Consider the following 12,997-nt stretch of genomic DNA (forward strand, 5'->3'; position numbering starts at 1 on the left):
ATTGTTCAAACATTGCTTTTAACCAAACCATCATAAATTCATTTTTTCTTCTTTATCTCTGTGTGTGTTTCTTCCAAGAGTTCCCCAGAGTCCTCACTAGCAGGCTGTCACGGATCTGTTTCTGCATCAGCGCTGTGTTCACTGATGGCTGTAGGCATCAACACGGCACTGGGGTTTTATTAGCTGCTGTTGGCAGTTTCATTTTTATAGCTGCTCTGTGTGTGTATGTATGTGTGTGTGCGCGCGTGTGCGTGTGTGCCCGCGCGCCTTTGTGTTTGGTCTCCATGAGTGTTGCTTAATTAGGCAATTTGAAATTTCAAGAAGGTAGTCCCATCCTAGCATGATGCCTCAGTTGAGAAAAATCATAGGGCTGTTCAGACTATAGAGTATTAGGCTTGGTAAAAAATACTTATCGTATTGCTTGTAAATTCTTTCTCATTGCTAATTATAGAGTGAAAATACATAACTTTGGCTAAATTAACTTGATAGAGACTCAGACAACCAATTAGTTACATGCATAGGTAGTGAAATACAAACAAGAGAAAAGAGATCAAGAGAAAATGCTAGTTTTGTCTGCTCACTGCCTGCCTTCCTCTGTCCTTCCTTTAGTTACTGATTGAGCACATACTGTGTGGTTGCCTATTTTGATTAATTTCATGCCTGGATAACTTTAACATTGGTAGACTTTGTTTTCAAACATTAGATTCCATGCTTCCCCATACAGTTACACAAAGGTAAATTCAAAATTTGGAAAGGAGACAGGTAACTTCGAAAGTTCGTTTTAGACTTCATCCTGTGATTGCTCCTACTCCACCTCTCTGCTACTGCCCCACCTCTCTCTCTCCCAACCTTGAACAGATGGACGAGGAAGTCTGTCCAAGGGACATGAACTTACTGGGGTGCAGCAACAGGTGTTGTTACTATCTTCAATCCTGAGAGAAAGGTAGAGTAGAAATTATTATTTCCACCCTGAAGACAAAGTAACAGAGGTTTGGAGAGGTTAAACAACCACCCAAGATTATTACACAGTAATTAGTGGCAGGGCTCTCCTCTCTCTCTCTCTCTCTCTCTCTCTCTCTCTCTCTCACACACACACACACACACACACACAGCCTGCTCTTGTTTCGAGTTGAAAATTTGAAAGTAAAGTCTTTGGTCCTGAAATATTGGCATTTCATAGTTTCTCGAGCACAAGGGGAGAAAGAAGGAGAGAAACTAGGAGGAGGGGTTCACAGAAGCATCCTGGGAGGTGAACAGAGACCTGCTCAGATCTTGGACTTGATTGCCTCCCGATTTTGTGCTGTTGCCCTGGACAGTTTGGAGATGTTACTTGAACTGAAACACTTGAGAATGTGGGAACAGTCTTAAATGTCTCATCACTAGAAGTCCATTGATGATTTAAAAAAAAAAAAAAAAGCCATATTTTTTTCCCTAGAGTTCTTTTTTCCTTCCTTTTTCTCCCCTCTTCCTCTATTTTTTTTGGCTAATTCCCTCTGAAATACAGTAAGTCCCCACTTAACATCCTTGTTAATAGATTCTGTGACTTTAAGCAAAATAGATAATGAAACCAATTTTACCACCAGCTAATTGATATAAATAGAATTAAGTTCTGTCCGGCCAGTGTGGCTCAGTGGTTGGGCATCGACCCATGTGCCAAGAGGTTGCCGGTTCAGTTCTAGGTCAGGGCACATGCCCAGGTTGTGGGCCTGATCCCCAGTGGGGGGCATGTAGAAGGTGGCCAGTTGATGTTCTCTCTCATCCATGTTTCTATCTCTCTCTCCTTTTCACTTCCTTTCTCTCTAAAATCAATAAAGGAAGAAAAGTTTTTTTTAATAGAATTAAGTTCCTGCAGCATCTCATCAACATTAAAATGAATGATGGTGAACGAAGTTGGCATATTTCTAGAACCTGCCGTAACTGATGAATAATTGGTGCCATCTCTCTTGGCTTGCCGGGGGTCAGTGCAATGCAATGAACTACAAGCACATGCTGGTTGCAGTGAAGGGGAGCATCGCAAGAGAGCAAATGCTCCAGGTCTCTGGATGCAGCCCAGTTTATTTGCAAAGTGGTTCCCCAGGTTACATGTTGATTTAGATAATTATTTCCTTGAGATGGTGTCTCTAATGACCATACAGCCAAGCCCTGTCTCTTGCTTTTTACAGTGAAGAAATATCAAAGGAATTACAAAATAACAGAGCCATCCTCTCCTGGGCTTCCTCACCCATTATCCTCTCAGGGTGGTCTTCCAACCCTTTGACATGCAAACCTAATCTATTCACATGCAAACAAAACATTCAGTTCCAGCCCCTCTCCCCCTTCCTGCCCTCCAGGCAAACCTATCTGTCCACACATACACTTTGATCCTAGGCTGGCCAGGTCTTGAGAATGCATATCACAAGGTTACATTTTGTTGATCTACCAAACCTCCATCCCTACAAATTGGTAGTCAGTGGAACTGGGGTTATGTTTACCTTGAAGATGAAACAAGGGACTGTCCCCATAAACAGAAGTGCCATTTCCAGTTATTTCTCTTTTGCAGATTAGAAATCCTTTAGTATCTAGCAGAAGGTATCACCCTCATGACATATAAGCATCCCATCTTTTCTCAGCCGTCCTATTCAGAACTGCACTGAGTTCTCCGCCATCTTCGAAAACATCTAAAAAGTGTCCCATCTTCTTTTGTCCAAATGCTGGCCATGCTGTGCGTTATTGAATACCATGGGGTTGATAGTAGATGATCATAATAGCAATCAGAACCTTACCACTGAACATTAGCATAGTAGATGGTGTCAAGGACATTTTATAACTCACTATGGTCCCACAAGAATTTTAGGCTGCTTCAAAACCTTATTAATGATCTCTCAACATGAGTGCACTAACCCATTTGTGTGCACGAGCAACACATGTAAGTTTCATGAGGGTAGGGATTCCCTTTGTTTTATTTGTTGCTGTATCCTTGTAAATAGTAGGCTCTCTGTAATATATTTGTTGTTTAATGAAATAATAGTAATATTGAAACACTGAAAAATAACTTCTTTGTGCTTTAGTTTTTAATTTTGTAAAGTCGTAAACATTGGTAAAATTTATAATTAATGTCTTATAGAACATATTTACCTTAGAAACTTTGACTATCTGATATAGTTCTTCTGAATTCAGAATCAAGTATCATCCCTTTTCAAATGCATTAATTGAAACAGAGAAAATGAAAAAAAATAAGTAGTGACTTAGAAAACTAGTGATAGAGCTGGAATGTTCTCTTGGCTAACCAAGACTTCTTTCTGGTTTTTCCTTACTTTTTAACTAATGTTTTAAGCAAATAAAGCGCTATGTGATATATATGAATGTTACCTAACAACCATCAGTACCTAGAATAATTTAGCATTTTACAGGTTCTTGACTTTAGATACTTGAGTTAACCTAATAAAGCTTGGAAGGATACTGTTCACTACTTATGTTTTTTTTTTTTATCCTCACCCGAGGACATTTTTCCATTTTTTGTACAGATAGGGTGGGAGGGAGGGAGAGGAAGAGAGAGAGAGATAGAGAAACATTGACATGAAAGGGACACATCGAGTGGCTGCCACCTGCACGACCAACCAGGGCCGGGGACAAACTGCAACCGAGGTACATGCCCTTAGCGGGAACCGAACCCGGGTCTCTCTGGACCGCAGGCTGACGCTCTTACCACTGAGCCAAACCGGCCAGGGCTGCTACTTATGTTTTGTTGTGTTCAGTCCCCTAGTGGGGAGTGATACCAAATTATTCAGAAAAGACTTCTATAAGCTTCTGTAATAGTGATGGTCAGTTATTTAAGGGTCCACAACTGTGTAATCTGGAGATTTTTTTTTTGTAGTATAATGTTACACATAATTTATTCATGGCAGTTGTGTCTTGGCAAGAAAATTTAAATTAAGGGTTTTAAGGAAGTACATTTATTCTTTTGTAGGTGATATTGTAGGGGAGGGAAAACAGTGATTGGTAGATATTTAAAATTAGTGACACTCAGGAATTTGGCTCAGGTAAGGTTTGGGGACCATCTTAATGCTTTTGTTTAATTCTACTCCATATATGGCCTCTTTTATTTCTGATATGAAGTTAGCTATTATTTTTAGCATTTCCCCCTATATGTAATGGGTCAGTTTTTGTCCCAGTTGATTTTCTGTTCAGCAGAACAATGACCAGCCAAGGTGTGGTTTTCTTGATATTTATCCTCCTTGGGGTTTGCTAAGGCTTCTTGGATCTGTGGATTAATACCTTTTATCAGTTTTAGAAAAATGCATCCATTATTTATTTTGTCTCCTTTTCTCTCCTCTCCTGTCTCCTTTTCTCTCCTCTCCTGGAACAACATTTACTTATATATGATGTAGTCCCATATATCTTGGATACTTAATTCCATTTTCTTTTACTCTATTTTTTCTCTTTGTGTTTCAGTTTGAATAATTTCTGTTAGTGTGTCTTCAAGTTTACTGATCCTTTTCTCTGTTGTGTCTGTCTGGATTGAGCCATTTTCGATATCTTTTCATTTTGAACATTTCTATGTTTCACAAATAGTTCTTTTACATAGTTCAAGAAAATAATTTCCATTCTTCTGCTGAAATTCCCCATCTGTGCCTGTTCATATTTTTTACTAGATAATTGAACTTTTTTTTTTTTTTTGTAGTTATTTAAAAATTCTTGCCTAATGACTCTAACATCTGTATTATCTCTGGGTCTGCTTCTTTTGGCTATTCCTTCTCTTGACTATGTTATATTTTCTTCTCTTTTTGCGTGCCTCATAGTTTTTGATAGGGTGACAGATATTGTGTGTAAAAGAATTGTAAAGGCTGTAGAAATTTAAAAGGGCATGCTCTTTTATCAGGACACTGGTGAGTGGGCTGAGTCAATCTCATTTATAATTGAAATGGGTGTGAGTTTGCCAAAACTTTAGTTAGATTCATTTCATCACTGACTTCAGGTGTTTTTAGGGCAGTATCATGACTTTCCTTTTAGCAGGGAGTGGAATCTGAGCCCTGGCAAAACTCTGAAGATTTATTTACATTACATAGCCTAATACTAGTTCACTCCTGAGGTACCTAAGGGAATTGTTCAGTTTTATGCTCTGACTCCTGCCTTAATTTCAGGAAGTTCCCATAAGATGACTCTCAACTCACCTGCCTTATTCCCAGTAGTTAGTATACGGCACTCTTGCTGTATGTCTGGTGATGATCCATTGGAAAGAGTTGGCTGGTGATGCAGACTTACTCTATGGCTGAGGCTCCTTGGAATTCTAACCCATGTAGCCGTTAAACTTGTTTTAACATTTTCCTGGTTTCTCCTTATTCCTGTCTGTGGTGGATTTCTGTTCTTCCTACCACTTTGCTAGGAATGAAAGCTGATGTTTTGGCCTCTTCTTTTGGGACAGACTTGACACATTTAGGCTTCTTGGCAGCCTCAGTCCCTGAGAGGAGAGAAAAGGAGACAAAATAAATAATGGATGAATTTTTCTAAAATTGATAAAAGGTATTAATCCACAGATCCAAGAAGCCTTAGCAAACCCCAAGGAGGATAAATATCAAGAAAACCACACCTTGGCTGGTCATTGTTCTGCTGAACAGAAAATCAACTGGGACAAAAACTGACCCATTACATATAGGGGGAAATGCTAAAAATAATAGCTAACTTCATATCAGAAATAAAAGAGGCCATATATGGAGTAGAATTAAACAAAAGCATTAAGATGGTCCCCAAACCTTACCTGAGCCAAATTCCTGAGTGTCACTAATTTTAAATATCTACCAATCACTGTTTTCCCTCCCCTACAATATCACCTACAAAAGAATAAATGTACTTCCTTAAAACCCTTAATTTAAATTTTCTTGCCAAGACATAACTGCCATGAATAAATTATGTGTAACATTATACTACCAAAAAAAAAAATCTCCAGATTACACAGTTGTGGACCCTTAAATAACTGACCATCACTATTACAGAAGCTTATAGAAGTCTTTTCTGAATAATTTGGTATCACTCCCCACTAGCTGTGCTCTTCACGTTGATGTTTCTCTCTCTCTCTCCCTTCCTCTCTCTCCCTCCCACGCTATCTGTACAAAAAATGGAAAAATATCCTCGGGTGAGGATAAAAAAAAATCAATGTGAGACAGACACATCAACTGGCTGCCTCCTGCTTGATCCCAACCAGGGCCAGGGACGAACTGCAACCGAGGTATGTGCCCTTGACCAGAATCCAACCCATGACTCATTGGCCTCCAGGCTGACACTCTACTGCTAAGCCAAAGTGGCCAGGGCTATATAGTTAGTTTTTATTGCTCTAATATTTGATTTGTGTAAATATACTAAATTTATCTTCACACTCTTTCTAATCTTTCTTTCTTCGACTTCTCACTGATTCTTGGCATTTACTATCATTTTATAGGGTAGAATATGCAAGGCTGCCTCTTTATGGGTTTTAATTTCTTCTTAAGTATGTCCTGGCAATGACTATGACATCCATACTCAATGCCTAGACCTAGGTTACTGAAACAGAGTTCCATTCTATTATGCTTTTATATGATGATAAAATATTTATCAAAATGATAAATCACGACTGTCAACTCATCACCGAAGTGGTATACATTTAAGAGCAAAGTTTAAAGAACTATATATCTTTATGATGAGTGAAGTACTTTAGCACACATTTTATCTTCATAGTTTAATTTGATGTTAGTTTTTCATTGATTTTACGAGAAGACTTTAATTTTTCCTCCCTCACTTATACTACTTTGGAGTTGGAAGCCCTTCTCGGATCTCCTGCCTACTTTAGACACAGCCCCTCAGAGTAACTGTAATTGAGGTTCTGTTACCAACCTTTTCTCAGGTAGCTGCCTTCGGCTGACAGTGCTGATCGAAGGGACTCCCATCCAACCAGACAGCCCTCGCCTCTCACAGACTCTTCTGTCGCCCTGATGCTGTTCATGACACACAGTCTCTTCCTCTGCCGTCATCAGGCCCAGAATGCAGAGAAAGATGACAGCTGTGTCTGGGTGTGTCCCTCTCAGCCCCATGCTTTCCATCTCTAGAAGTTGTGCTATCCTTAATTTAGGCTTATTTTTGCCTCTGCCTCCTTGGCCCTCCCCAGCCAAGAGCTAACATATCATCAGAATACACTTCCCTGCCCCTTTCTAAGGATTTTCGAAGTAGACTTGCTTTCAACACTAAGGAGACCTTTTTATTTTAGGACATTTTAAGCACATTTGGACAAAACACATCATTTAACAAAAACACGAATACAATAATTTTCATACATCTTTAAACTGGGTTTTAGAAACTGCTGACCTCAAAGTCTGTGGGAACTGGTGTTGCTGTTGAGAGCCATCAGAAGGTGGCAGTCAGGCAAGGTGGTGATAAGGGAGGGTGTAGCCATGGCCCTCTGCTTTGCCTTGAGGTAGTCTTATCAGTGGATGATGGTGGTTAAACTCGGGAAAGAACTTAAGCTCCATAAAACTGTAATCCTTTGGTGGTTTTTAGGAGCTTCTCACAAATACAGAGAAACAGCTTATTTTAACACAAAACGCTGGTGTTTTTAGAGGCAATCATTGTACTTGCTGAGATGAGAAATTATTGCCTCTCCTTGTACAGGTGGTAGAAGTAAAATGTGTGTTCCTGGTTACTCCCTTGACAAAGTCTGGTGTCTTTTCTTTTCCTTTTTTCCATTTACCTCCCTTATTTTCAAAGGTATGAGACTGTGACTACTTTCTCTTTATTTGAACTTTTTCTTCCTTTAGCTTCTAGCTCTTTCACCTTCTCCTTACCTTTAGTTATTTCCTTTTCTCCTATATGACATATGTTCTTCCCTCTTTGCTCTTCATTAACTTGGTTCTTCCCCTTCGCCTTTCTTAACCTTTTCAAGCAGTTTGAATCATCACTCTTGCCTTTTGCAATGTGACTTTCATCTCTCTCTCCTGCTTGGAGCACCTGCTCTCTAGTTTTGCATTTCTTCTTGTCCATGGAGAGCTCTGTGCAGAAAGCAAGCCGTTGAAAACCAAGTGCACTGTTCATGGCTAACTATTCTCAGTCAAGAGAACCCTCTCTCAGTCCCGAGAATTGTCCCCGGAAACGTCCCTTTTCACCCGTGCCCGTCATCACTCTGCTGATCCTTACCTTCGTGTCTCGTAGGCTGCGTTCTTGCTCTCTCTTTCCGTGCTGATGTGGTTTTCAAACATAGTCACAGAATCTTTACCCTTCTTCCCATTAAAAAAAAAAATGGTGGAGTGTAATTCTTCTCCCTTGAACTTGGGCCGGGCTTAGTGACTCAGTTCTAGAGAACAGAACACGGCAGAAGTTATGCTGTGCGGCTTCCAAGGCCAGGTTAGAATTGTGATAGTTTTCACCTGGTGCATGGGTGCCTGTCTGCATCCCCTCCCTCCTCTCTCTCTGGACACGCACCTTTGGAGCCCCAAGCTGCCGTGTTAGAATTCCAGCTACATCACACAGAGACCATGTAGAGAGACTCTAGGCCACATAGAGATAGAGGTGCCCGCGGCCCACCGCCCCAAGCTAGTTGAGCCTCTGGCTGTGTGAGGTTCACGCCTTGAGGCAGACACATCATTGAGGGAGCCCTCACGTGGTTCCGTGGTTCACATGCGCCACCCCAGGTGAAGCTGAATGAAGTGGACACGAGCCGTCTCTGCCGAGCTCTGCCCACGTTGCAGATTCGTGAACAAATGTTGTTTTAAGCCACTCATTTGGGGGAGGGTTACTAGACAGCCATGGTAACTGGAAGACTTACTACCAGAAATCCTCAAATGAGGTGTTGAGGCTGGTTTGGATGCGCAACAGTTGGTGTGTGACTAGTGATGCCAAAGTCATAGCGCTGAAGTCGGAGACTCTCAAGTTTCTGGTGGCGTCAAGGTTCCCACTTGTCACTCATACTTCTGTTCCCGTGTGCCCGGTAGGAAGGAGGGGGTTGCAGCTGGATAACGCGGTCACCGTTGTGCCGACCCCCAGCGCTCCTTTGAGAGGTGTCCTTTGTCATGTGTGTCCCCGTGGGAAAGAAGGTGGAGGCCAGTGATCTAGGCCCTCATCACCTCAAGCCCAGACCAGCACCAGCTTCCTTCTCCAGCTCCCTTCCATGCCGTCTGTTGCACTTACAGTGATAGATTCACACACCCATTGTGTGGAAAGAAAACCCGTGTGAAACGGCTAAAAATCAGTGTTCAGGGCCTTTCTGTTCTCACAGTTTATTAACAGTGATACCTGAGAACCTCTTTCTCTAAGATCTCTACGCAGAGCAATCCTGTCTGTTGATTAGGGGACGGTTGTGTGCGGAAATACAGGTCTGGTAGGGAGGCCTCCGCCACACTGTTGTCTGGGGGGATGTTTACTCCTCTCGGTTACTGATGAGGCAGGGACCTGGCTCACCTGCCCCCGTACTTTTGACCCACTGAGGCCTTTCCAATAACAGCCTGTGGTGCCTCGTGTCTGCAGAGCCAGGCTGCCCAGCGCCGGGTAGCTAGACAGCTATGACCCCCGCTGATCTTTCGAGTGGGCCTCAGATTTGTAGAATCAACACAATTTATCATCTTGCATACTACTATTTTGGAGTCTTTTAATGTCATGAATTTCCCATACCCACATTCTTGATGGCAGAAAAGGGCATTTTTGAACAAATAAGCCAAAATTAAGTGAAATTCTGCAGCTGTATATAGTCTATATTTGTCTTTTTTTTTTTTTATTATTTTCACCCGAGGACATTTTTCCATTTTTTGTTCAGATAGAGTGGGAGGGAGGGAGAGAGAGAGAGAGAGAGAGAAACATCGACGTGAAAGGGACACATCGAGTGGCTGCCATCCGCACAACCCAACCAGAGCCGGGGACAAACTGCAACCAAAGTACATGCCCTTAGCGGGAACCGAACCCCGGTCTCTCTGGATCTCAGGCCAATGCTCTAACCGCTGAGCCAAACCAGCCAGGGCTATATTTGTCTTTCTAAGCAGGGAGAAGAATTTTTTGCTCAGATTATGCCCCATTTCCTAACTTGATATAAATTTTCCTGATTCTTTTTCACATAGCAACCCATGTGAATTAAGTTCCAGAGTGGTCCCCACACACACATCCGAATGGCAATTACTGCTCTGTTTAGGAGAGATACTGAGTCTGTGTCTGTGTTCCCGTTTCATTGGCTATACGCATATTTTGCACAGCTCACTCTTGTCTTTTTAAAGATAAATGGATATTGATAGTTAGAGAAGCCCACGCATCATCATAAACATCGTATTTAGCTAGGGTCTATGCTAAATAGACCTGTCACCCAGAGTTGACGCTGGCTGGTGTTTTCAAGAACGATCTCAGCTTTCCTGAAGGGGAGCCCCGATCAAGCACAAAAGGGGAGATAAGGTGTGGAAATAAGTGAGCTGTGTTTCCTTCTCCTCCTTCTCTCTTTCCTCTGGACTAATTTTCTACTGCTGCCAAGTTACCACACATACAGTTAGTGGCCTGAAACACCACAAGTTGCTCATTTGCTGTTCTACAGGTTAGAAGCTGGCTCGGTCTCCCCGCAGTGACATCCCGGTGTCACCAGGGCTGCGCTCTTTCTGGAGGTTGTAGGGAAAACCCATTCTGCTGCCTTTTCCGGCTTCTAGAGCTGACGTGCCCCCCCATCTTCAAAGCCAGCGTTGGTCCAGCTCTCTGTGCCTCCTTCTGTAGTCACATCTCCCTCTGAGCACAGCCAGCAAAAGCTCTACTTTTAAGAGCCTGTGATTCGCGTGGGCTCACCCGTCTGACCCAGGCTAACCCCCGTCTCAAAGTCTTCATTTCACCAGAGTCCTGTTTTGCAGTGTAAGGCAACTTCTTCCCAAGTCCCAGGGATTAGGATGTGGATGTCTTTGGGTGGCTGTTATTCTGTCTACCACACCCCATCCTTGCAGGTTTTCATGTCAAACTGGACTTGAAATGCTGGAGACTTTTGTACACCCCCCGGGAGGGCTTGTCAAGCAGACATCATAAAGCGGTGCGCGGAATGGACCCATAGTTCCCTGCGAAGTCTGAGGACTTCCAAATGCGAGGAGGCCGAGTAGCTGAAGGATAGATCGGCCTGGTGAACATCGCGGGTAGCGGCCCCAGGACGCGGACCTTGAGACAGAGGTTTGCCTGTAGGACTCTTGCCAGGAGGTGTTCTCGGACCAGCGCCTGTGGGCAGAGAAGGGCGCAGCGCTGGGCAGGTGAGTCGCTGTCAAGTCTCCTGCTGATCCGCCAGGCAAGCGAGCACAGGCCCGTCTGCGTAAGCGGCCGCTGCTCTGAGCTGTTCTGGGAAGGGGCAGGACGTCGACCGGCGACTCTCCGGTTGCAGGCAGTTTCCTGAGAGGGACGTGGCCCACACTGGCCGATGCCCACACTCCAGCAGCCAGGGTGTGGCCAGGGCAGGAGGGGCTTATCTGTCTAGCCGACAACAGTGTCCACCACGGGTAATGACAGTTGAATGTTGCATAGGTCAGCTGGCCAGTGGGATGACCCCGGCATTAGTGGGGACAAATCCACTAACGGTGGGGGGAGAGGGAACCCACCCTGTCAAATAACAGATGGGACGAGGGCGGCCCCCGTAACTTAATTTGGTAGTTTGGAGACAAGGAGGTGTGTCGTGGAGGGCAGGGTCTCTGACCCAGGACTGAGGGCAGCAAGAAGCTTTGTGCCCAGGGGGACTGGTGAGCCCCGGAAGTGCCAGGCCAGGCTCCAGTTCTGAAGGGTTGCAGAATAGGCCTCCATTGCCAGCAGCTGACAAGGTCAGGGCGGGAATGTGGGACCCGGGCTGGACACAGATTCGGGGTGGGGCAGGGGCCGGCTGGTGGAGGACTGGCCCCAGAGCTGGGGCTGTTGCTCCTCCATCCCTGCTGGGTCAGCGTCTCAGAGCCTGCAGCCAGCCTGCCTTTGGGGAGAAAGGGAAGATGAGGCTGGAATCCAGGCTGAACCTGACATGTAACTGAGTTTCCTTCTCAGTGTGTGATAAACCTGTCTCCCAAAAGAAGGTTTAAAAATATTGCACTGTTTTCCTCCCTCTCTCCACCTAGGACAGAATCCTGGGAGTTATTAGTGCTGCTCTAGAAAACGGCTTAAAGAAGCACTCTTCCTCCTGAGTTCGGAAGACTGAGGACATGTTTTATAGGAATGCAGTAGATTGCATGAAATCGAACTATTTCTCTTTAGTTTAGAACACGTTTTGCCGTCCTCATCTATTTTCTGTTTTCGGTAGAGAAAGGCATTCTGTAGTCATAGTCCTTCCTCCAGCAGCGAGGCCGGTCTTGGCGCCCACACCGGCCAGCCCCGGGCAGAGGACAGCTCGCACAGTGTGTCTGCAGTGGCCGTAACGTGGAGCGTCGGCGCGTGGGTTGCTCATTCCCACAGTAGTCACAGTCAGTCAGGTTCATTCAGCCTTCAGAGAAAAATGGTTCTACTTAGAGTGTCTGGTCTCCTACATTGATCCAAATTATTAAGACATTTATGAAGCTGTGTGATGTTCTGGAGGGAACCCGAGATGACGGTTTTCACACCGGTCCATCAGCCCTGCATTCCTGATGACAGCAGTTAGACAGACAGACAGAGTCATCCTTTCGGCCAGGGCACTCATTTCTATTCCTTCAGGCTTATTTTCCCCCATATCTTTCTTTATGAATTCTTCACTCTTCTTTTACTCTTTTTTTTTTTTTATCTTTCCCCGAGGACTTTTTTTTGTTTTTTTCATTTATCTTCAGATAGAGCAGGAAGAAGAAGAGGGAGGAAGAGAGAGAGAGAGAAACATCGATGTAAGAGAGACACATCGAGTGGCTGCCACCCACACGACCAACCAGGGCTGGGGACAAACTGCAACCGAGGTACACGCCCTTAGCGCGAACCAAACCCGGGTCTCTCTGGTTCGTGGGCCGACACTCTAACTGCTGAGCCAAACTGGGCCAAGGCTACTTTTCTTTTACTTTTGCTAATATTTCTTGGTCTCTTTACTCGAGAAATATTTGCTGAGTAATCATGGCAT

At 44.0% G+C, this 12,997-nt stretch overlaps 1 long non-coding RNA gene across 3 annotated transcripts; it reads right to left on the bottom strand.

The window, feature by feature from the left end:
• Window positions 1-666: 666 nt before the first annotated feature.
• On the bottom strand, window positions 667-6,963 carry LOC118620842. Of its 3 annotated transcripts, none has more exons than XR_004957547.1 (3): window positions 6,844-6,963; window positions 5,151-5,437; window positions 667-932 (listed from the first exon to the last, which is right to left on the bottom strand). It is a non-coding gene; the product is annotated as an uncharacterized LOC118620842 (long non-coding RNA). The 3 variants fall into 3 exon arrangements; XR_004957545.1 differs by lacking the exon at window positions 667-932 and adding an exon at window positions 3,937-4,240; XR_004957546.1 differs by lacking the exon at window positions 667-932 and having other exon boundaries at window positions 4,641-5,437.
• Between the last annotated feature and the right edge of the window lie 6,034 nt (window positions 6,964-12,997).

The sequence above is a fragment of the Molossus molossus genome, unplaced genomic scaffold, assembly GCF_014108415.1.
Source record: "Molossus molossus isolate mMolMol1 unplaced genomic scaffold, mMolMol1.p scaffold_m16_p_8, whole genome shotgun sequence".
NCBI lineage: Eukaryota > Metazoa > Chordata > Mammalia > Chiroptera > Molossidae > Molossus > Molossus molossus.